Source organism: Pinus tabuliformis, chromosome 1_2, assembly GCF_031772625.1.
Source record: "Pinus tabuliformis cultivar Carrire ecotype Pingquan chromosome 1_2, CPIR1, whole genome shotgun sequence".
Classification (NCBI taxonomy): domain Eukaryota; kingdom Viridiplantae; phylum Streptophyta; class Pinopsida; order Pinales; family Pinaceae; genus Pinus; species Pinus tabuliformis.
Genome location: NC_142298.1, coordinates 669,798,844 through 669,824,157, shown reverse-complemented (window position 1 = coordinate 669,824,157; position 25,314 = coordinate 669,798,844). Strand labels below are relative to the sequence as shown.

The 25,314-nt window shown below is 38.4% G+C and overlaps 1 pseudogene; it reads left to right on the top strand.

Annotated features, from left to right (window-relative positions):
• LOC149207472 (disease resistance protein RPP13-like) overlaps positions 1 to 23,130 on the top strand; it is a 31,020-nt pseudogene extending 7,890 nt beyond the window's left edge.
• The last annotated feature ends 2,184 nt before the right edge of the window (positions 23,131 to 25,314 follow it).

Below are 25,314 nucleotides of genomic sequence, written 5' to 3'. Positions count from 1 at the left end.
AATAGTAATCCTTTTTTTTTTAAAAGATTACGAATTAGTTTCAACAACTAATTCTTGTTATCCATAACGCTGTCAATTAAAGAATGACAGGGGATGGCGCTAATGGCGGCTTGGTTTTGGAAGCTTCTGGAAAACCAGAAAGCTGGACAGGTGGTCTATGCGGAGGCAGGTAAGGATTTCGTGGATATCCTTGTCGCTTTTCTTGCGCTACCTGTTAGTGCCATCATCCGAACTATACGAGAAACTAATTGAGGGGATCTTGGTAAAAAGAAAACCGCATGGCGGTTGATTCGGTTTTTCTGGGAAAGCTGAGATTATCCATTCACAGGGCTTTTAAAGGAAGGTCGTTTTATGCTAAACCGGGGGGGCGGGGACGAAGCTTGGATCGATAGGACATTGCAGTTTCCAGACACAGTTTATCCAAATTTTTGGTCTCCAACTTTAAAATAGTTTGAGAGAGATGGTAATGTGGAGAATATTTACTCTCCAAAGATGAGCTGCCACCACGTCGAAGGCGGAAGGATTGGAAGGTCCGCCTTCTTCAATGGTTTTCTTCTTTAACCGTCGCACCATTTCTTTGGATACACGGAAATTTTTCAAGGCATAGCCGCCCTAGCTCGCCCAACTCATCCCATTGAAACGACATTCCCATAGTTTTTTCTCCTCGGAATTAATTCCACGTTCTATCAGTTCGATTAGGTGCTTGAAGGGTACCACGCTCTTTAGGTTTGGAGGGCTTGCACTTCCTGATGCTGTCACAAAAAGACGAGTGCGCTCATGAATTGGCTGAGGTCCTCTGTTCGGTCAACGCTACTCTGTATCTTTGTTGGGTCCTGCGTTGGATCTTTGTTGGGAGAGCGTGAGTCTGCGTCAGACCAAATATATGAAGGTCGCGTGTTTGATCAGCGCTCAACGCAGCTAGCACTTCATAATTCTACCTCGAATCACGTTGGAGGTGAACAATGGCCACGAGCTTCGGCAAGATGGATTGCGATGAACAAGATAAGTTGACCTCGTGAAATATTCTTTGTTTATGTGCAGTAAAAGGATGTTAAATTATATGTTTTCTTAGTGGAAAACTTGTTGATGCATGCCGTTAGAAATGATTATTTGATGTATTTTCTTGGTGAAGAAAACATATGGTAAAGCATGCGGTGAAAGATTTTCATTATGGTTATCATATTTATAGTTTGAAAGTATTTGCTTATGCTTGTTTACTTGAACAAAGGTCTTCTCCGGCTACGGTTAAATCTGAAGTTGATTCCCTGCCCTTTTAATCTGATCTATGGCTACTCCTGTAAGGAGGTGCTACGGGAAAGTAACAGAAGCTTAGCCCGAAAACACATGCATGTAGTTATTCATGTATTTATGTTGTTATAGATCTGTTTGCAAGACCATGTATTTATGTTGTTATGGTTCTGTTTGCAAGACCATGGGAATACCCGTGTTCAGGTATTAATTTCAGACGTGGTTGTAGAATGCAGTTTAATATACAAGAACGACCAGGTTATTCACTCTTTTGTTGCTCTTTATGAAGACTTATCTTGGAAAATAGGAATCTGGTTTTGATTCTTTTCTCGGTTTTACATGAGCTAATGAGTTAGAACTCTTAAAGAGAGTTATGCATTAGTAAACATTGTGGAGGTCAAACAGTATTATTTGGGTATATATATGCTAGTTAGCTAGTATGTTATGCGTGCTCATGCATATGAGTGGATGTTAAAAGATCTCTTTAGATGTTGATTATTGTTTGAATAATAATGTAACTAATCTTGTTGCCAAGATTGTTGATGACTGCATTGACAGGAAACGATGGCAGATGGTGCCAAGGAAAGTGATGTTTAACATTATGGCAGGAAAAAGGATTATTCGTCCATGCAGATGAAGTCAAGCTGCAGTATTGTCCATTGCTAGAACAATTATGCCACAAGGAATGCTGCATGTGGCGGTATGTAAATAAAAGATTACATGTAAATTGTAATAGTTTTAGCTAGTTATGTGACAGCTTAATGATAATTCATTGTAAAGATTTTAAGACAATGGTTAAGGGATGGAATCCCTTATAAACCATTGAGTGAGGGGTGAAAACCCTCACGAGCGTTTAATAATAAGATTAAACGTTTGCTGGTTTTCACCCTACGGGGTTTCCAGGGTATATCCGTGTTCTATGGTGTGATTGATGTGATTTCCTTATGTGTCTGTTGATAATGATGGGTCCTTAATGATGATGGTTCTTTATTTGATGTGACAACCATAATGTCTTAGTACATGATTATCTAACATGGTTAAGGATATCAAGAAATGGATGCATGGATTCATGAGACAGTTTGTGTTATTACAGTGATGGTTAAAGGCTATGTAATGGTTATGAAATTTACTGTCTTTGATGGCAATTTACTTGATGTACTAATGAATAGTATATCTAATGGTTAGTGATGATTTGTGGAGTTGTGAATTGATTAATTACTTGTGGTAATTGTATAAAAAAATTCTAACTCCCTACTTTTACATGCGAGGTTACCGGGGTATGTGACAAGTGGTATCAGAGCTAAAGGTTGCAGTACTGGCGCCTTTGGGAATTGGTAAGCGGAAAGGATATTGAGGTACGCCATCAGTAGGCATTAACTCAGGTACGAGTTTAATCATTCACATATTCATTTATGTAGTACACTACTTTTGGCATGATAGGTGTGATTCATGTTTATAACTGCTTTAAGTAGTAAGTAATAAGTTGTTGCATAACTACGTTCATAACGTTAAATTCCTGATGAGGATAAAAGACAATGAAACTTTTGTCACACCTAAGAACAATATAGAGTACTCATTACATTCATGAACAATATTGAACAGTCATTGAGGAAAGTGACAACGAACTACCAACTTTTGGTTTGCAAATATGGTAATAACAATGATATATTCATTTAACAAAATTGAAGTTACAATGAACGAAAACTTAATGAGTCAATGCATGTATATAAATTAAGGGGAACATCCTTGTAGTGGTTCCAGCTAGGGTGCTAGACTGGACTCTATATTTAATATCGACCGAGGTGCGTAAGCTTAGAGGCGTGGTCTAAAATATATAGACATAAAGAATTACCGCCCAGGTGATTATGAGGTAAATTGCAAGGCTTCTTTACAGAAGACCGTTATATGCAACCTATCCTTCACACACCTAGATTACCCTACTGATGTATCTGACTACAATGCGGGTTATGACATGCATCTATCAAAGCAAACTGTGAATCTAAAGACTGTGTATGATTGTGGCAATGATTCTAACCCCCTTACAGAGGTATCACTCAGAAAACCTTTGCTTAGTAAACACACACAGCATGCAAGATATTTACACTATGAAACTATATAAAAAGAACATGAATAGACTGTGAAATAAGGCAGAGTTTATGAGCATGCATCTGTAAATCACACAAGGACCAAATCCCTTACAAGATTCTCGTTCCAGATCCTAGTGCTGACCATTCAACATAACAATAAACCCTTCGGATGCGCACACCATATACATGTAATGAAACTCAAAACATAAAGGAATCGAAAGCTCGGATGACTGCAGCGTATATACTATGTGAATCAACAGTTATGAAAATCGAAACTATGATGCAACCTGTGTGATACATAAATCGAAACCAATACAACACTGTGTAAGCATATAGATTGAAACTAATACAACGCTGTGCAAACATATATATATAAACTGAATGAAATGTAACAAAACGAAGAGCAGTATACCAAACAAAGGACGCAGGGCCCGTCCGCGCCTAAGGGTATACTGACTACCACCGTTCAGCAATTAACCAATGCAAAAGAGTGAACACACGTTGGGACTGTAACCGGTTCTGTGTATTAACTAAACTCTGTTCTGAGAAAATGTTTCAACAACTGATAAAAATTAACCTTCAAAACATTTAACTAACTGTATTTACACATGCGTACATACAGCTATGTCATCGATGCAGTGAATGTACATAGTGCTGTTGCCGCGTTTTTACATAGATTTTTGCAAAATGTTTCCATACCATAAGTTTCAAAAAGAACAAAAATCAAAATGAAAATAGAACAATGATGTTGCTGCTTTTATGCGCCAGAGTACCCTGCTTTGACTGAAGTTGACCGCATGCATAGGAGGCTCGATTTGGATGGAAGATAGGTGTTTGTCCATCCTTGGACATTCCACTTCTCGCCCATGCTTTTCGTTCTCGCTCATCCGCTGCGCCACATGTCAAACGGTAAACTCATTACAGGTTGTGGGTACTTCCTGTAGTCAAGTCATCAAAAACCTCTAATTCTGGAACATTAAAACTCCTAAATTAATTCTTATGCAATTTAATAACTATAGAACAATTAATAATCAATATTCAAGGATTTTGAGGGATAAATGATGAAAATGTATGGATAAGTGATGTGAAACTGGGAAGGAAAAAGGGTCTTAGGATGATACCAACATCTCTCCCCGACTTAAGGACTTAGCATGTCCTCATGCTACCCCAGAGGTACTCCCTTTGAACTCTGTGCCTGCATGGATCTCTGCTGCCTTGAGCAGGGTATCTACATTCTTCTCCACCTGTTGATCCTTCTGTCCCTTGAGCTCTTGCTTCAGCTTTTTATATTTCTCTTTAAGAGCCTTTTTCTGGTTGTACCACTTAGTGGCCCAGTTGGAAATCTCAGACTGCTCAGTCTCTAACTCACTGATCCTTTCCTTTAGCTTTTCATTTGTCTTCTGTACTTCTTTTCTTTGTGCCCTGAGCAGTTCATTTTCTCTTTTGATAACCTTTTCCAACATGTTAGCTTCCATGAGCTCTTCTTTCAATTCCTCAATTTGCTTTTCTAACTTCTTCTGTCTCTTGGTAGGAGGTGGTGAACATTTCTCCTGCTGGTTATGGCTTTCCACCTCTATGTCAACTTCTGGTGCTGGTGGTGAATGACCACCACTTTCAACATCCAAATGGGCAGGGGCAGGAGATTCAAATTGGTCTTCTTGCAGCTGAGTTTTTGAAGTCCTCCTTGATCTTTGGGAGTAGGTGGTGAAGATTTTGTCTTTCTCAGCTCTCTTGACATCCTCTTTTTGCATGTTTCTGGTCCTTATGCTGCCCTCAGGTTGACGTGCTCTGCTGGCCTTGGACACTGGAATTTCCTCATCTATATCCTTCATAAACCCAGAATCTTCTTGCAGCTCTTCTTTTTCCTCCTCATCTTTGATCTGGTTGACAGTTAAGAATTCTTTCCATGGCTTCCCTCGCTTCTGCAACTCATGTTCAATGAGGATTTTAATCAAGCCAAAATGGTATAGACTTTTGTCCTCATTCCCTTTTTGTTTCTGGATAGTTTTGGCCATCTTTGTTAAACTTTGCAGCAGAAAATATGGCACACTGATTATACATTGTTTCTTTAGATGGAGGAGTAGCTTGATGTGATAGAGATAAACAATGCTGTATCTACCTTCACATGTTATAAACTTTTGGATAATGTAGACCATTTCATCCCAAGGATGAACTAACCAGCTTCTTGGAACTCCCTTTTTCCAGTTTACTGAGGAAACTCTAGACCTGGACATGAACTGTGTCCATGATTTCTCCTTGAATTGTTTAGTTTTAAAGTACTTTTCTCCCTCAGGGCTGAGTCCAATTGCCTGAGCTATGGTATCCTCTGAGATTCTGAAGGAGAAGGTGCCTATTAGGGCCTTTTCTCCATTGAAGGTAAAGGCAAATTGTTTTGTGACTTCTTCATTGCTCCCATGGAATTTTTCCAGAAAAGGTAACCACTGTGCTTCTTGAAGAATCTCAATGCAATCGTTATGGTACTGTGAGCTATCGAATGTACTAGTTTCAACTCTATTAGTCATGGTGATGGCAGAGGGTTATGCCTCTAACCCTTCTCTGTCTACACTTTTAGAATTTAAACACAGAGATGTCAAGTCGGTTACCTGGTATATGTAGCTTCCTTCAATCTTCAATTATGGTGCTTTAGCTGGTCGATACGACTACTGTGGGTGTTAGAAGTAGAATGGTGATGCTTCCCTTCTCGGCGCTTACCGGTTTCACTGTGTAAACCGACCCCAAACAGTGATACTTTCCTCTGCGCTCTTTGTTCAAATTTTCACTTTGTAACCCCACTCAAATGGTAACAATCGCCTCGGCGTTCCTTGCTTCACTCCTTTACATTGTAACTCTACCCATATGATGACAATCTCCTCGCGTCCCTTGCTTCAAACTTTCGCTTTGTAAGTTATGGGAACCGAGGATGTGAAATACCCTGTACTCGCCTTACAATGTAATCATACAATTTAAAAACAGAGGGTTGTACGCTTGTATGCATATTAGCATAAGGACGCTGAGAGCGTACCGAAAGTGCTGAGCTATAATGCTGGGTAGCAATGCTGGGCGGCGAGGTTATAATTCGGGTGTGTGTGTGGTGTAAAACATATAGGCTGTTTGTTATGATTCGACTGTATGGAGTAAAGAATATATATATAGGCCGCTTCTATCTCATCCTTTGTATTTTTTTTTTAAAACAAACACACAGCTCACCACGTGCCCTTTTCAATTATATTCAATTATGTAGAGAATGTTGGTATGCCTGGAGGGTATATGTGTTGGTGATGGGTGTTAGGGATAAGTGGATGTAGGGAATGATGAAACTTGGTGGGATAAAGGGTGGTAAGTGGATGTATGAAGGTGTCCTTGAAATTAATTACAACAGCTTATAGTCACCAAAATTACATTAAAACTAATCTAGGAAATTAAATGCCCAAGAATAGAAATACATTACTCCTTTGTTGATCATGTGACATATTGAGTTGCTAATCCTTTTGACTGTTCTTTTGACAGGTCCTCTGAGAAAAGTTTTGAAGATATAACAGGTCCCTTTTGAAAAATTTGAATGTACAGGTCCCTTTTTGAAGACTGAAAATGTAATAGGTCCCTCAATGTGAAAACTGAAGATGCAATAGGTTCCTTAGGAAGATTTGAAGATACAGGTCCCTTGAGAAAACTGTAACAGGTCCCTTGAACAACTGAAGATGTTCATGCAGCTCTTTGTATTATTACAAGTTTACTGAGCTTGCAATTTGCTGGAGTGTTGGTGGAAGTCTGTTGAAGTAGCCTTTGATGTCAAGAAATTTTTAACAGGTCCCAACTAAATGTTTTAAACAGGTCCCTACTGCTGGCTGGAATGTCTCAAACAGGTGTCAATTGCTTAAAACAGGTCCCTTCTGAATATCTTAAACAGGTCCCATTGCATTGATGGTGTTGATAGCATAGGTGTCTGAACAAAACAGGTCCCCCTGCAAACTATTTATAACCAGGTCCCTCTGAAAATCATGACAGAACAACTTATTTGTTAAAGTCTAGAATGCTGGTAACAAGCTGCTGTTGGAAATTTACAGTGAAATATAGAATAAGAAATCTGAAGAATTTACAAGGGAGAGATAAAAGTAACAGAACAGATGTCTCCCTCTCCCCGACTGAAAGTTTGACTTGTCCTCAAGTCATGATGCAACTGAGAAATGAAACAAGAAACAACAGAAATAGAATTCATACCCGCCAATAAATTGGTTTTCAGGTAGGAATTCGGGGTTAGATTGTGCCAGATACTGGTTTTCACATCTAACCCATTATTATATATATATATATATTTTTATTTTTATTTTTTTTGAGTTTTTGTTTTATTTATTTATTTTTATTTATTTATTTTTTTTTTTATTTTTTTTTTTATTTTTGTTTTTTTTTTCTTTTTATTTTTTCTTGATTTTGAAATTGAAAGAAAATGAAACTAAGGCAGTGATACTGCAGCTGAGGGCTGCAGTACCTCAACCTCTTCTTGCTGAGATAATGTATTGAGAAAATCTTGTTTGCTGATGGGCTTGTTGTACAGCTTCAGGCGATGACCATTGACTGTGAAATAATGACCTTTGCCATCAATAGTTTGGAGTTTTACTGATCCATTGTCATAAGCCTGAACGATTTCATAAGGGCCCATCCAATGGGTGGTGAACTTAGCTTTATGATCCTTGAATTTTGAATCAAAAAGCAGAGCCCAGTCACCTTCTTTGAAGTGCTTCTTCTTAATGTGTGAATCATGCCATTGCTTCCTGTGCTTTTGCATGAGGGTGGTGGTTTGTTCTGCTTGTTGCCTCATCTCATCCAGCTGGTTCAACTGCTGGATTCTCTCTTTCTGTGCTTGATCCAAATCAATTAGTAGATCTGCAGCTAATTTAAAAGTGTGAATTTGGAATTCAATAGGAAGCATGACATCCTTACCGTACACCAACTGGTATGGTGTAAATCCGGTGGTATCTTTCCAAGTAATCCGGTAAGCCCAGAGTGCCTCCTTGAGCTTTTCCTCCCAGTTTTTGCGGTTCATTGCAACAGTTTTGGTAATGATCCCCTCCAGAGTTTTGTTGGTTGATTCCACCTGCCCATTGGCCTGTGGATGGTAGGGGGTACTTTTCCTATGCTTTATCTGGTACTTGTCTGTGATGTCCTTCATGAGCTTGGAGGTGAATTGGGTACCTTGATCAGTGACAATTTCTCTTGGCACTCCATACCTCACAAAGATCTCCTCAAAAAGGAAATTGACTACTGTGTGTTCGGTTGCTCTTACCAGTGCTTTTGCTTCTGCCCACTTTGTGACATAATCAGTACACACTAAGATGTACTTCTTACCATTAGAGGCTGGGTTGATCGGTCCTATGAAGTCCAGAGCCCACTTATCAAATGGTTCTAAGTGAACTTGGGGCTGAAGGGGCATCTGATCCGTAGCTGTGGGTCTGCCCATCCTTTGGCAGCTGTCACAACTCTTTACATACTTCTTGGCATCCTTGAAAATGGATGGCCAATAGTATCCAAGAGTAAGAGCTTTGAAGGCTGTTCGCTTCGCTGCAAAATGCCCACCACACGGTTCATCATGGCAAGATTTTAAAATGTCAATTACCTCATCATTTCAGACACATCTCTTAATGATCATATCAAAACCAGTGTAAAAGAGATCGCCATTGAGCCATGAATATCTAACACTTTGTTTGATCAGTCTTTTCCTTTCCTTTGCAGTGAAATGTGGAGGTGTCCTACCTGTAGACAAGTAATTAGCTAAATCAGCAAACCAAGGAGTTACTATGGAAATTGCGAATAAGTGCTCATCCGGAAAAGAGTCCTCAACAGGAACAATCTCACCTGGATTTTGCAGTCTAGAGAGGAAATCTGCCACCTGGTTTTCTTTGCCTGGTCTATCTAGCACTGTGATGTTAAATTCCTGCAGCAATAGTAACCATCTGGTAACTCTGCCACTAGTTATTGGTTTATTCATGAGATGTCGAATGGCAGAGTGATCAATATGTACAAAGACTTCATAACCAGTTATGTAATGGCGAAATTTGTTCACATCATAAATGATGGCAAGTGTTTCCTTTTCTGTAAATGTATAGTTAAGCTCAGCAGGTGTGAGATTTTTACTAATGAAATAAATTGCATATGTACAAGATTCTTCTTTTTGGCCTAAGCATGCACCTATGGCAGTGTCAGATGCATCGGTAAAAATATGAAATGGTAAACTCCAATTAGGCCCTCTTAGGACTGGTGCAGTAGATAGCTTCTTCTTAAGTTGTTCAAATGCATGTTGGCAGTTCTCAGTCCAATTAAAAAGTACATCTTTGGCAAGAAGTTTAAACAAAGGTAAGGCTATCTTGCTAAAATGTTCAATGAATCTGCGGTAATAGCTAGCATACCCAAGAAAACTTCTTACCTCTCTCTGGTTCTGTGGAATAGGCAAATCGGAAATAATCTGTATCTTGGCTAGGTCAACCTGGATGCCTTGAAAAGAGATATAATGGCCCAACACTATCCCTTCATTTAGCATCATGAAGCACTTTTCGTTGCTGAGGGACAGGTTAGCTTCAATACACCTTTTCAAAACTCTTTCTAGATTTTCTAATGCATGTTCAAAAGAATTGCCATATACTGAAAAATCATCCATATACACTTCAACACAATCATGAATCAAATCAGCAAAGATAGCTAACACAGCTCGCTGAAATGTAGCTGGAGCGTTACAAAGTCCAAATGGCAAAACATTGTAGGCATAGGTGCCCCAAGGACAGGTGAAGGTGGTTTTGTCCTGGTCCTCAGAGGCAATCTGGATCTGGTTGTAGCCACTGAAACCGTCAAGAAAGGAAAAGGATGATTTGCCGGCTAGGGTGTCTAACACTTGGTCAATGAATGGCAGTGGGAAGTAGTCTTTGAGTGTGGCTTTGTTCAGCTGTCTGTAGTCAACACAGATACGCCACTTGCCATTCTTCTTAGGCACAATAACCAATGGGGATACCCACTGACTGTCAGAAATAGGATATATAAAGTTGACTCTCAAGAGTTTTTGCAACTCTTCTCTGACAATGTCTTGGAGCATGGGGTTCATTCTTCATTGCGGTTGCCTCACCGGTTTAATGGTGCTATCAGTGTAAATGTGGTGAGTGCATGTGTCGGGGTGAATCCCATGCATGTCAGTGTAATCCCATGCAAAGGCTTTTTGGTACTTTGTCAAGAGCCTAATCAATTTTTCTTGTTGAGATGAGTCTAGGTGGTTGCCTATGTTCAAAGTTTTGCCCGGACTGATCTCTATGACTTGACTCTGAGTATTGGTGATGGATTGAACTGGAAAGATGTCATGAAATGTAGATTGCAAGGAGTGGATAGTGCATGTTTCTTGAAAGTTTTGAGCTAGAAGTACATCTGCAGCATTATACTGTTCATTTCTCAAGTTTTCAGATATATCAGGCTGTGAGAGAAATAATTCTACCAAATCAGTATTATCTTCATGGAAATCATAGATCTGGTCAATGCTAAAAACAGATTGTACCTCCTCTTTGTCATTAAATTTGTCATCAAGCCACAAGTTATGTGTGACTGCAGGTGATTGTGCTGATGGATAGAGGGTGAGCTGTTTCCTTTCGGTCCCTCTAGAGATAATCATGTTACCTGATCGACATCCAATAAATGCATCAGCAGTCGCTAACCATGGTCTGCCTAGAATGATAGGATGTCCTCCTAGATTGGATTTGGGTTGAAGGACTAGGAAATCCACCGAATACTCCCAAGAGTCCAGTGAAACAATGATATCTTCCAAAATCCCCTCAGGAATGACTTTGTACCTATCAGCTAGTTCAAGAACAATTGTGGTATGTTGCAAATTCACAAGCTGGAGTGTTCTCATAGTTTCAAGGGTCATGACATTAATTGCAGCTCCAAGATCTATCAAAGTGTTTGGGATCCGTATGTTGTTAATGGTGGTGGTCACTTTTGGAATGCCCGGATCAACATACTTCTCCATGGAGATGGTATTGGTCATAAGGCCTGCTAAATTTCCTAGAACATGAATGGTCTGAGGATCAATCCTCTTCCTAGCAGGTTTCTTTAGACACATATCTTTGATGGCTTTGGTGTAAATAGGAATGTCCTTTATAGCTTGCAGCAAATGGATTTTTATGTAGACATTTTTAAGTTCATCCAAGACATCAAATTGTGGTGGAGGCAATGGTGGTTTGACTTGGACCAAACGGTCCGGAAAAGGTGGTTGCAGTCACTGCATTTGTTTGTCTCTGGTTTCACTGCTTGGTTGTGTTTGAGTTGTCATTTCATTTTCTTTTTCTAAGTTTTCTCCTTGTTGATCTATTATTGGAGAATCCTTTTGGAGGACCCTACCAGACCTCAGGTTAATGTTTTGTAAAGGCAGTGTGGAGTAGGAAGTTCCTTCCTCTACATTATAAGCTGGCCTCTCTGCTCTATTGTTCGGATTTGGGACAGTTTGAGCAGGTATTTGTGTGGGTCTGGGAGGTGGTGAATTAGTTGGAAATTGAAGTTGTGGGACATTTATTTGTGGAGGAGCAGGCAAAGTTTGTTGAGAAGGTTGGGGCTGATAAACAACTGGCTGAGGGTGCTGCTGATATGGCTGTGAATGTGATGGGTATGACTGAGGGTACTGCTGATATGGCTGGGAGTAAGGTGGGTATGATTGAGGATACTGATGGTAGGATTGGGGATATTGTTGAGATGGTCTCCATTGATTTTGTGATTGGTTTCCATGCTGCCATGGCATAGGTATATTCCATGAGTTTTGTGCATACATCTGATCATTCATAGGAAATTGCATATTTTGATTAGGAAACATACCTTGGGGTGCTTGCCTTGGTTGCCATGGTCGCTTTGCACCCATGTAGTACACGTTCTCCATCTCTGTGTTGGCTGCCATGTTACAGTTCTGCACAATATTAACTTTAGGACAGTCAAATATATCATGATGCTCAGTACAGAAAGCACATACTTGTATATTGTCTAGAGGACAGTCTTTTAATGCATGCTTCTTGCGACACTTGGGGCAGAAAATGGCCATGATATTGTCTTCTTCCTCTTGTTTCTTTTTGGCTTTTAAGGTATCAATTTGGTTTCCTAGAGTACTCAACAAATCTGTTTTGAACTCTTCTAAAAGATTACCAATTTCAGCCCGGGTGACACTAGCAGAGGCAGTTTTTATGACCCTAGATTACAAGGTCCTCTTTCCCATTTTGGCTTTACTTCTTGAATATTTTTCACACAGTTCAGCTATTTCTTCAAAGGGTAGGGCAGAGATATCACCTTTTCCCATTAAGTTGAGATCATCCATGTATTCTTCCCTGATACCTTTCAAAAATATTGTGTGAACTAGATCAGGAGGCATGGTTCGGTGTTTAGATTTTTGCAAGTTATAGACAAACCGTTCTAGATATTCTTCTAAGGTTTCATCCTCCTGTTGGCTCATTCTAAAGATGTCATCTTTAGAATATTTGGACCTGCAATAAGGCTGATATTTCCTCAGAAATATCCTCCTCATGCCATCCCAATCTACTATGGCATGTTCCCCTAGCCCCATAAACCATTTCAAGGCTGTTGCCTTTAATGTGGCTGGAAACAATCTCAGTCTGTGAGCATCATCTGTATAACCATAAGTGCGACACACAATGTCGAACTCAAATAAGAATGAGTCCGGATCCTCTGATGCCATACCATAGAAATTGGGTAACACGGATGGGGGTATATTTTTCATTTTAATCTCCTCATCCTCCTGTGGTTCTTGTATAGGGAATTTAAAAGTGGATTCCTCTTCCTCTTGATGGGGAACTGATCCAGATCCCTCCTCAGCCATTTTGCTTGGTCTCTTAGTGTCTCTTGGTGGAAAAGAGAGAAAGGAATATTGTTTGGTAATGGTGCTACTTTTCCCTTGGGTAGAAGATTTAGGAAAAGGTTGCTGCTGTGATTTATGTGCAAACAAAATTTCTCTCTCAGCAAGAGTAATATGCTGTCCTGAATAAAATTTCTCAGCTAATGTTTGAATATCCTCCTCAGTTGGTGTTGAGTCTGCTCCTGATGATGATGGATTAGTGTTAAGATGGTGGGGGGTTTTCACAAATCTCCCTTGATTGTCCCTAAGTCTAGGCATATATGAACATGATTCTAACTGTGTTTTTGGTTGTTTTTGTGTATTGAAATTTTTTTTCTTTTTGTTTGAATTCTTCACGTACGCCTCCCCGGCAACGGCGCCAAAATGTAGTGGTTCCAGCTAGGGTGCTAGACTGGACTCTATATTTAATATCGACCGAGGTGCGTAAGCTTAGAGGCGTGGTCTAAAATATATAGACATAAAGAATTACCGCCCAGGTGATTATGAGGTAAATTGCAAGGCTTCTTTACGGAAGACCGTTATATGCAGCCTATCCTTCACACACCTAGATTACCCTACTGATGTATCTGACTACAATGCTGGTTATGACATGCATCTATCAAAGCAAACTGTGAATCTAAAGACTGTGTATGATTGTGGCAATGATTCTAACCCCCTTACAGAGGTATCACTCAGAAAACCTTTGCTTAGTAAACACACACAGCATGCAAGATATTTACACTATGAAACTATATAAAAAGAACATGAATAGACTGTGAAATAAGGCAGAGTTTATGAGCATGCATCTGTAAATCACACAAGGACCAAATCCCTTACAAGATTCTCGTTCCAGATCCTAGTGCTGACCATTCAACATAACAATAAACCCTTCGGATGCGCACACCATATACATGTAATGAAACTCAAAACATAAAGGAATCGAAAGCTCGGATGACTGCAGCGTATATACTATGTGAATCAACAGTTATGAAAATCGAAACTATGATGCAACCTGTGTGATACATAAATCGAAACCAATACAACACTGTGTAAGCATATAGATTGAAACTAATACAACGATGTGCAAACATATATATATAAACTGAATGAAATGTAACAAAACGAAGAGCAGTATACCAAACAAAGGACGCAGGGCCCGTCCGCGCCTAAGGGTATACTGACTACCACCGTTCAACAATTAACCAATGCAAAAGAGTGAACACACGTTGGGACTGTAACCGGTTCTGTGTATTAACTAAACTCTGTTCTGAGCAAATGTTTCAACAACTGATAAAAATTAACCTTCAAAACATTTAACTAACTGTATTTACACATGCGTACATACAGCTATGTCATCGATGCAGTGAATGTACATAGTGCTGTTGCCGCGTTTTTACATAGCTTTTTGCAAAATGTTTCCATACCATAAGTTTCAAAAAGAACAAAAATCAAAATGAAAATAGAACAATGCTGTTGCTGCTTTTATGCGCCAGAGTACCCTGCTTTGACTGAAGTTGACCGCATGTATAGGAGGCTCAATTTGGATGGAAGATAGGTGTTTGTCCATCCTTGGACATTCCACTTCTCGCCCATGCTTTTCGTTCTCACTCATCCGCTGCGCCACATGTCAAACGGTAAACTCATTACAGGTTGTGGGTACTTCCTGTAGTCAAGTCATCAAAAACCTCTAATTCTGGAACATTAAAACTCCTAAATTAATTCTTATGCAATTTAATAACTATAAAACAATTAATAATCAATATTCAAGGATTTTGAGGGATAAATGATGAAAATGTATGGATAAGTGATGTGAAACTGGGAAGGAAAAAGGGTCTTAGGATGATACCAACAATCCTTGAATAGGATGAAAAATTGTTTAAAAAGGACATTAGAAGAACCCCTTAGATATTGAAAACATGCAATGAGTCAAGCAGCGAGACTTGATTGTCATAACTAACTTTTGATTCAGTCTTGTCATGAATGCATGAAGACGATTGGTAGTTGAGATTGGTTAGTGTTGTATGACTAACCCATAGAACTTATATGCATTCATTGAATTGGACTTAAGATTATTACAATTCGAAAATAAGTGAAGGTTGATTGATGTCACATGCATGGAATGTGTGTATGAAGATTCTTACTCTCTCTGTGCTATAGTTCTAGTTGTTATGAGAAGAGTTCTTAATTTTATTCACCATGAGAATGCATGAAGAATAGTATATGCTTATGCCTTAATAGATTTAATGATGATTACCCTCTAATTAAGTGAAATCCATTAGCATGGTATGTGTTATGTTAATCATTACTTGTTAGGAGATAAAAACCATTGGAGCCTCGATTTAACGATGGTTGAATTTATCTCTACTATGGGAATGATGGATTTCTTATGCATGTTGCATTCCAGGGTAAAGTTAATTGTAGAAGCATGTTCAGTGGGTAACATTTCTAGGACCCATTCATGGTATAATTACATGTGATAATTATACATAAATAGATTACCTGTGTTAATACAGTTGTCAGTAAACTCTAACTACCTTCCCCAACTATAGATGCTTCCAAAGGAAAAGGAACCAAGGAGAAGGAAGAATACCGTGCTGTAAGGACAGACGGAGAAAGGAAAAAGAAACCGTTAAGTCTGGTGATGACCAGATAGAGCAAGTTTGGAGTATCAGAATCTTGCAGAAGACTCTAAGTCTGGGGACGACTAGATAAGCGCTCGATGTGCATGTTAGTATTCCCTTGACCATGCTTAAGGAGTTGGAAAATGATAACTATAGTGTGTTGATGATAATGATTTTCGTAATGTCTCCTTGAACTCGTTATTCTGAAATGGTCACATAGTAGAGTTATGATAATTGTTGCATCTAGCATCAAGTGATAACTCTGGTGCATGTGTGTCACTTAGGAGATTATGCTTCTAATTGCATATGTAGAGCAATTGCTTCCGGTAAGGGTGGTTTAATTTGTTAGTTATGCATGTTGAACCAAGGAGAAGATAAGTATCTTGCTCACTTTCTTGGAGAACACGTATGAATGTGTTATATGATTTCTTAGTAGAGAAAGTATTTGAATGCATGCAATAAAAGAATGGTTCTTTTATAGATTTTCTTGGTAAAGAAAATGTGTTAAGGCATGCAGTTAAAGATTGATTATTTTGTATGTTTTATTGGTAAAGAAAATAGGTAGTTCCTATTAGGAAGACTCCACGTGAGTCTTGTGTGTGAAATGCTTGTCTTTTGTCTATAAAATCCTTGCTAAATATAGCCAAAGTATCTTCTTGAGAAAAGAGGATGAGGTATATAAATGTCCTGAGGACATAGCATGGCAGGTGGCCAAGTTTTCTTGAATTAAAATATGTATCTTTATTGATAAAAGCTTCTTGGAAAATATATATATATATATATATATATATGCTAATTGCATTATGATTCTAGTTAGTTCTAAGCTCTAGTGAAATGATTATGCATTACATGCATGATAAAGATAGCTGAAGATGTGCTTCTAGGCACATAGATATTCATTTCTAACTTTTTTGAAGAAAGAGTATATTATATATATACATAAATATAGTTTTACTCTAAAAGAGTGTGCATACTTCATGTATGAAGATAAAGGATTTTATGAGAGTTCTTGAAAATGGAAATAGAGGTTCTTTCCTTTAAAGACACATTAGAATAGTGTTCATACAAGAACCAAAATCCTTACTTGTTTCATGAAAAGAACTATGTGCATTGAAGTAAAGTAATTGTGTTAGGAGAACACATGTTGCATATTGGTAGCTATTGTGACTTTGGAATTATGAGTCTGTGTGTATTTAGAGAAAGTGGTCATGTTAGCTTCCTTGAAAATAATAATCTCTTGGAGAGATTGTCTTGTTGGATGAGCTGTGTTGATTGCTTGATTTTGATGCATAAAGGATAAGTAAACCTTGTTTTTGTATCTTGATTTTTATGCCTAAAGATAGATATCTTTAATAATTTCTTGAAAGGGAATCTTGAGAAAACCTCACATCGGAAGTTAGAGAAATGAGGATTAAAATGACTTCCTTTAAGAAAGAGGTATGTGGTTTGTTGTATGAAATGATGGTAGTCTTCTAGTGAAGGGAATAAGTGTTGCATACATTAAAGAAGGGCTTATATGATAAGCAATGGTATGCACAAAGATTAGTCATTGTGACATAAGAGTTATGTTCTTGTATGTTAGAGAAATTATGTTTAATTATACTAACGATGCATGACTAAAGCTAGCCATAGTAAACGTAAGATAATACTCCAATAATGACGATTTGGATTAAGACAACAGACTATGGAAAAATTGGAAATGTTTAGATTATTAACTCAACTGTTGTCGACATTTATACATTGATGAATATTTGCATATGCTTGTATACATGACAATATTGTATGCATGAGAACTCTTGGAAATGGAATACGTGTTAACTGATGCATATTTATAACTAACGTTGCTGATGGGATTAAGTAGTGGTAGCTTAACGGCAAGAAGAAAACTCATCACATAAATTGCTGCAATGTGAAATGCAATTATAAATGAGAAAGAATGATGTTATATGATATGCATGAATTATGTTATTTGGAAAATTTGCATGCATACAACATGTATGATGGATATGTTTCCCATCAATCTTGACGTTGTGGACCCATGTTGGGGGTTAAGTGTAAATGCATGGTATACATGCATGTTTGTTGTGCTAATGATAATGATTATATGGTTCATTGTGTAAATTACTTCGAGAAAGAGTAATAAAAGAGAAATTTAACATGCCAGACAGTTGCGGATAGTTGGGTTGATGACAGTTACCTGCCCGGAGGGGTTGATGGTACTTGTCTGCCCGGATTGTGAAAGGCTTGAATGCCTTGGGTTGATGACAGTTACCTGCCCGGAGGGGTTGATGGTACTTGTCTGCCGGATTGTGAAAGGCTTGAATGCCTTGGGTTGATGACAGTTACCTGCCCGGAGGGGTTGATGGTACTTGTCTGCCCGGATTGTGAAAGGCTTGAATGCCTTGGGTTGATGACAGTTACCTGCCCGGAGGGGTTGATGGTACTTGTCTGCCCGGATTGTGAAAGGCTTGAATGCCTTGGGTTGATGGCAGTTACCTGCCTGAAGGGGTTGATGGTACTTGTCTGCCCAGATTTACTCTTCCTGAAATTCTTGAGCTGGTAGGCCAGTGGAATCCCATGTTAGACCTGGTAAGGTATCTATCAAAGAAACTGTCTGGATGTGAAAATGACTCGGTCTGGTTGTGGAAACCAGTTCCCATGAGTTGGGAATTCTTTAGCCTATTATGGTGCTCATAGCTAAAGAAATGAATGAATCAGCTATATGATATGTTGAAAATAAATTTTATATATAGTGGTGTGAAATGTGTTATGCACTCTTAACAAGAAATGAGTTTAATGTTCAATAAGAAGTTATTGGAAATTTTAATTCCTGTATCATTTTATTAATTTTGTGAAAGTCTTAGTAGGGGCTCAGACCATTTCCAAATGATGCAGTGATTGACTGTTTTGATGATTAGAGAGCTAGGTGCTCTTTTGGTACATCTAGAAGCACCTTGCGGATGTCTTTAGTGAGAATTCGTTCAGTGTGCACGTGAGCAGTGATTTATCATTTGATGATTAGTGTTGGTGCTCTTTAAGTACTTGTAAAAGTACTGTGATTTAGAAATCATTTAGCATTGCACAATTGATTGCTAGTCAAAAGTATTTCATTTGACTCAAAATATAGTGACTAATGTGATTGAATTTGTTAGTCATATATTACAGGAATTACTTACCATGGAAGGTTGAAGAGTGGTCCAACCACTATTGAAATGCTTACATGAAGGTATTCATGATCTTCAAGCATAGATGGTAAGCAATGGTAAGTTGACACAGAGAATTGTTATCATGAATGAATAAGGGCCAAGTGGTGGCGATTAGAAGTTGCATATTTTTGCAATTACGAATGCTTATGTTTATTGATGCTTATAACTAATGATATTTCTTATGACTATATCATTACTATTTTGTTGGTTGTCATTTCCTGGAATGACAACTTTGATTTTAAAAAGGAAGGATCACATTTTGTGTGGTTTAGATGGTAATACCATGAGTAATATCTAAAGTTCCAATGAAAAATGAACACCGAGGACGGTGTTCCTGTTAAGGGGGGGAGTATGTAACATCCCTATGGTAATAGTTGGCGTAAATTATGCAGTTATGAAATAGTAATCCTTTTTTTTTTAAAAGATTACGAATTAGTTTCAACAACTAATTCTTGTTATCCATAACGCTGTCAATTAAAGAATGACAGGGGATGGCGCTAATGGCGGCTTGGTTTTGGAAGCTTCTGGTAAACCAGAAAGCTGGACAAGTGGTCTATGCGGAGGCAGGTAAGGATTTCGTGGATATCCTTGTCGCTTTTCTTGTGCTACCTGTTAGTGCCATCATCCGAACTATACGAGAAACTAATTGAGGGGATCTTGGTAAAAAGAAAACCGCATGGCGGTTGATTCGGTTTTTCTGGGAAAACTGAGATTATCCATTCACAGGGCTTTTAAAGGAAGGTCGTTTTATGCTAAGCCGGGGGGCGGGGACGAAGCTTGGATCGATAGGACATTGCAGTTTCCAGACACAGTTTATCCAAATTTTTGGTCTCCAACTTTAAAATAGTTTGAGAGAGATGGTAATGTGGAGAATATTTACTCTCCAAATATGAGCTGCCACCACGTCGAAGGGGAAGGATTGGAAGGTCCGCCTTCTTCAATGGTTTTCTTCTTTAACTGTCGCACCATTTCTTTGGATACACTGAAAGTTTTCAAGGCATAGCCGCCCTGGCTCGCCCAACTCATCCCATTGAAACGACATTCCCATAGTTTTTTCTCCTCGGAATTAATTCCACGTTCTATCAGTTCGATTAGGTGCTTGAAGGGTACCACGCTCTTTAGGTTTGGAGGGCTTGCACTTCCTGATGCTGTCACAAAAAGCCGAGTGCGCTCATGAATTGGCTGAGGTCCTCTGTTCGGTCAACGCTACTCTGTATCTTTGTTGGGTCCTGCGTTGGATCTTTGTTGGGAGAGCGTGAGTCTGCGTCAGACCAAATATATGAAGGTCGCGTGTTTGATCAACGCTCAACGCAGCTAGCACTTCATAATTCTACCTCGAATCACGTTGGAGGTGAACAATGGCCACGAGCTTCGGCAAGATGGATTGCGATGAACAAGATAAGTTGACCTCGTGAAATATTCTTTGTTTATGTGCAGTAAAAGGATGTTAAATTATATGTTTTCTTAGTGGAAAACTTGTTGATGCATGCCGTTAGAAATGATTATTTGATGTATTTTCTTGGTGAAGAAAACATATGGTAAAGCATGCGGTGAAAGATTTTCATTATGGTTATCATATTTATAGTTTGAAAGTATTTGCTTATGCTTGTTTACTTGAACAAAGGTCTTCTCCGGCGACGGTTAAATCTGAAGTTGATTCCCTACCCTTTTAATCTGATCTATGGCTGCTCCTGTAAGGAGGTGTTACGGGGAAGTAACAGTAGCTTAGCCGAAAACACATGCATGTAGCTATTCATGTATTTATGTTGCTATACATCTGTTTGCAATACCATGTACTTATGTTGTTATGGTTCTGTTTGCAAGACCATGGGAATACCCGTGTTCGAGTATTAATCTCAGACGTGGTTGTAGAATGCAGTTTAATATACAAGAACGACCATGTTATTCACTCTTTTGCTGCTCTTTATGAAGACTTATCTTGGAAAATAGGAATCTGGTTTTGATTCTTTTCTCGGTTTTACATGAACTAATGAGTTAGAACTCTTAAAGAGAGTTATGCATTAGTAAACATTGTGGAGGTCAAACAGTATTATTTGGGTATATATATGCTAGTTAGCTAGTATGTTATGCGTGCTCATGCATATGAGTGGATGTTAAAAGATCTCTTTAGATGTTGATTATTGTTTGAATAACAATGTGACTAATCTTGTTACCAAGATTGTTGATAACTGAATTGACAGGAAACGATGGCAGATGGTGCCAAGGAAAGTGATGTTTAACATTATGGCAGGAAAAAGGATTATTCGTCCATGCAGATGAAGTCAAGCTGCAGTATTGTCCATTGCTAGAACAATTATGCCACAAGGAATGCTGCATGTGGCGGTATGTAAATAAAAGATTACATGTAAATTGTAATAGCTTTAGCTAGTTATGTGACAGCTTAATGATAATTCATTGTAAAGATGTTAAGACAATGGTTAAGGGATGGAATCCCTTATAAACCATTGAGTGAGGGGTGAAAACCCTCACGAGCGTTTAATAATAAGATTAAACGTTTGCTGGTTTTCACCCTACGGGGTTTCCAGGGTATATCCGGGTTCTATGGTGTGATTGATGTGATTGCCGTATGTGTCTGTTGATAATGATGGGTCCTTAATGATGATGGTTCTTTATTTGATGTGACAACCATAATGTCTTAGTACATGATTATCTAACATGGTTAAGGATATCAAGAAATGGATGCATGGATTCATGAGACAGTTTGTGTTATTACAGTGATGGTTAAAGGCTATGTAATGGTTATGAAATTCACTGTCTTTGATGGCAATTTACTTGATGTACTAATGAATAGTATATCTAATGGTTAGTGATGATTTGTGGAGTTGTGAATTGATTAACTACTTGTGGTAATTATATAAAAAATTCTAACTCCCTACTTTTACATGCGAGGTTACCGGGGTATGTGACAGTTAGGGGATGGAATTTTTTTTGGTTGACTTTATATGTGTAATGAAAAGTGCATAAGAAACTATTCGCTCATTGTAATGTAACTCTGTAGTGTGAGAGAGGATAATGCACAGCAGTGCTATCCACGAAGAACAGAACAGGGGGGAGCATTGTAATGTAACTCTGTAGTGTGAGAGAGGATAATGCACAGTAGTGCTATCCACGAAGAATAGGGGGGAGCAACATGAAGTTTTTATTTTGTATGGTTGATTATTGAAAAGAGGATATATGCACAGCAGTGCTGGGAGTATGAGTTTTTTGGAGTTGCATATGTAAAGTTTTTTTTACAGCAGTATGCATAAAATAGTTTTACACCAGTAAGTGAAAAAGTGTTTTTACAGCAGTTTATGTAAAATCTTTTCACTGCAGTAAATGTAAATGAGTTTTTACACACCAGCAGTGTAAATACTCACGAGGAGACAGAGTAAATATTTTGTTGGATGAGTGTTATTTTTGGTGAATTCCTCTCAGTAAAAGAGGATGAATATGTATTAGGCATTTTGTTTTAATGAATAGAAATCATTTTCTGGGTGTGTAATACTCTGTTCTCAAGAAAAATTTTTAAAGCTTCTTTGTGCAAAGGATCCTGAGGAGAGAAGGAAATAAAGCATTGCCTCTTTGTGTTCAGTTTTTATTTGTTTTTGAGATTTTACCAGAAAAATCCCCAACATGATTAAGAACGAAATCTCCAAAATCAGCGATCAGGCGCCCCTTGTCCAGAACTACGCACTCTATTGCTATGGAACAACACCAAGGTTGAATCCATTCCTGACAAGTTCTTCAATAACTTGAAATATCTGGTCGTTTTAGATTTAAGTCAGACTTGTATCGAGTCATTGCCCACCTCCATTGGAAATTCAAAGCATTTGAAGTTACTAAACTTGTCGGAAACGAAAATCAGGAAGCTGCCGGAGTCGTTGAGCGGTCTAAATCACCTCCAGTACCTCGACGTTAGTGGGTGCGTAAATCTGAGCAGCCTGCATTTGGGGATAGGTGGGCACAAGTATATGCTACATTTGAATGTGAAGAGGGCGCTGACTAATCACAAAGAAATTGGTTCAATTACAATCCGAAATCTGCGAAGAAGGCCTCCTCTAAGTATATTTCAAGTCGGAGTAGTCTATAATGCGACTTTTTGAAGATGATGGTCATACATGGCAAGTATCTTGATTTCCCGGCAGCTTCTTTTTCCCTGCTACGCCAGTTTGCATGTCGCGGAGGTCTGACAATGAGCCGTCGCCACTGTTCTGCCAGGACGACTCAATTAAAGCATGCATGCAGAACAATCTTTTACTTGAAATTCAAAATTTGAAATTTGAGCGCGCTACATGAAAGCCCATGCCCGGGGTGAATGCATGAATCCCTGTGGGGTGGAGAGGATGGAAATGGGGATGTCGACCGTGGCTTCACAAAGAATTTATACCTTCCCCGCTTCTGCAACAACTGCACCAATATCATCAACCTTCTCTTCAATCTTGTCGCTCGTACTTACTGGATATCTACATGAGACATACTGTAACTGTGAATATATGTATGGATTTTATACCTGAAGTTAGCCCATGATTGATTTATATGAATATATAATTTTTGTAGGTGTCTACATGCCCCACCCGTGCGAGGCTTACAGAACCCAATACCTTCGGATGATAAGCGAGGTTAGATCATTTTTTGTTGCTCCTACAACAATTGGTTTTGGTCATATAACAATTTCTCCCACTTCAGCTACATCTCCAGTCTCTTCATAGCTCAGTTATCAGGCCGTGATTCCAAAGCAATTGGTGCCCTTTTACGGTGATAGCGATGGTGTTGTCTCCCTGCAAAATCAAACTCCCCACCGTTGTAGTCAATGTCCACCAGAATGCCACGCCTACGGAATTTATTTCATTTTCTGCGATAGAAGCATACTATAACAACCGCGGTGATACCATATACAAGATATCCACGATTTCTGTGGGTTTCCAGGAGCTCTTTTCGTTGCCTTATTTTCTTGTGCGCGCCAAACCGAGCCAATAATTGTGTGTGACGTTTGGTGGAATACGCTCATTCCGTCCACCCTTGTTTTTTCGACCATTGTTTCCACAACAACGATCATAGTCGTCGTCCTTCACGAATTCGTGGACGATTCAAGCTGCTCAAACTTGAAAGGCAACATCAACAAGAAAGCAATCCGCTACTAGGCAACTGTCTTCAAGAGGGAAGATTGACGAGGAGTGGGCGATTTCTGTTGTTGAACTTCAGAAGAGGGTTCGCTATATCTGGAGATCGTGGGGACTTTTGTTAGTGGCTGCTAAGATGTGCATTTATTGTCATTTTAATCGTCTTCTCAGCATGCATCTTGTTCGCCTGGTCCCATCTCCTCTGCCCATGGGACAAGGCCTCAAGATTTCCAGTTTGTCTAGGTTTGTGGAGTCAATGTGATTTCCAGTTTCTCTATTTTATGGAGGTAATGTATACCTCTTGTAGTTTTTCCTTCCAGACGCTATTAGAGTTTACTTCTTGAATAAATGTGTGGCTACTAAGATATGCATGTTTTGAAAGTTTAATCGCTTTCTCATTAAGATGTCCATGTATTGCGATTTTAGTCGCTTTCTCAGCATGCCTCTTCTCCGCTTAGACTTGTTTCTTGGAATGAGAACGAACATTATGTTCTGGTGGTTTTATGTACGTTTCATGCTTTTCTTAATTACAAAGAAATAGGCGTCTCCTGTGTTCGTGTGTAGGTGAAATGGACCTGTTCTAGGATTTACTTTTCTTAAATATGGACGTTGCATGTATTTTTAAATCATAATGAAATCTATTCACTATTCTCTAATATGTTAGGGTTCACGTAACTTTTATGTATTTTTGAATTATAATGAAAACTGTATTCCATATGTTTCGAAGGTTTTTTTTGTGATTTATTGCTTTAATAAATATTAGAAATTTATTTAGTTTTTTAAATATTTATATAATAATTAAAAATAATAAAATGGAAAATTATTTAGTTTATTAAATATTTATATAATAATTAAAAATAATAAAATGGAAAATTATAATGAAAAACCTATTCACTATTCTCTAATATGTTAGGGTTCATGTAACTTTGATGTATTTTTGAATTATAATGAAAACTGTATTCCATATGTTTCGAGTTTTTTTTGCGGGGGGGGGGGGGATTTATTGCTTTAATAAATATTAGAAATTGGGGGGGATTTATTGCTTTAATAAATATTAGAAATTTATTTAGTTTTTTAAATATTTATATAATAATTAAAAATAATAAAATGGAAAATTATAATCACGTTGTTTTGTTGTCGACACAATATTTTATTTAATAAAAAATA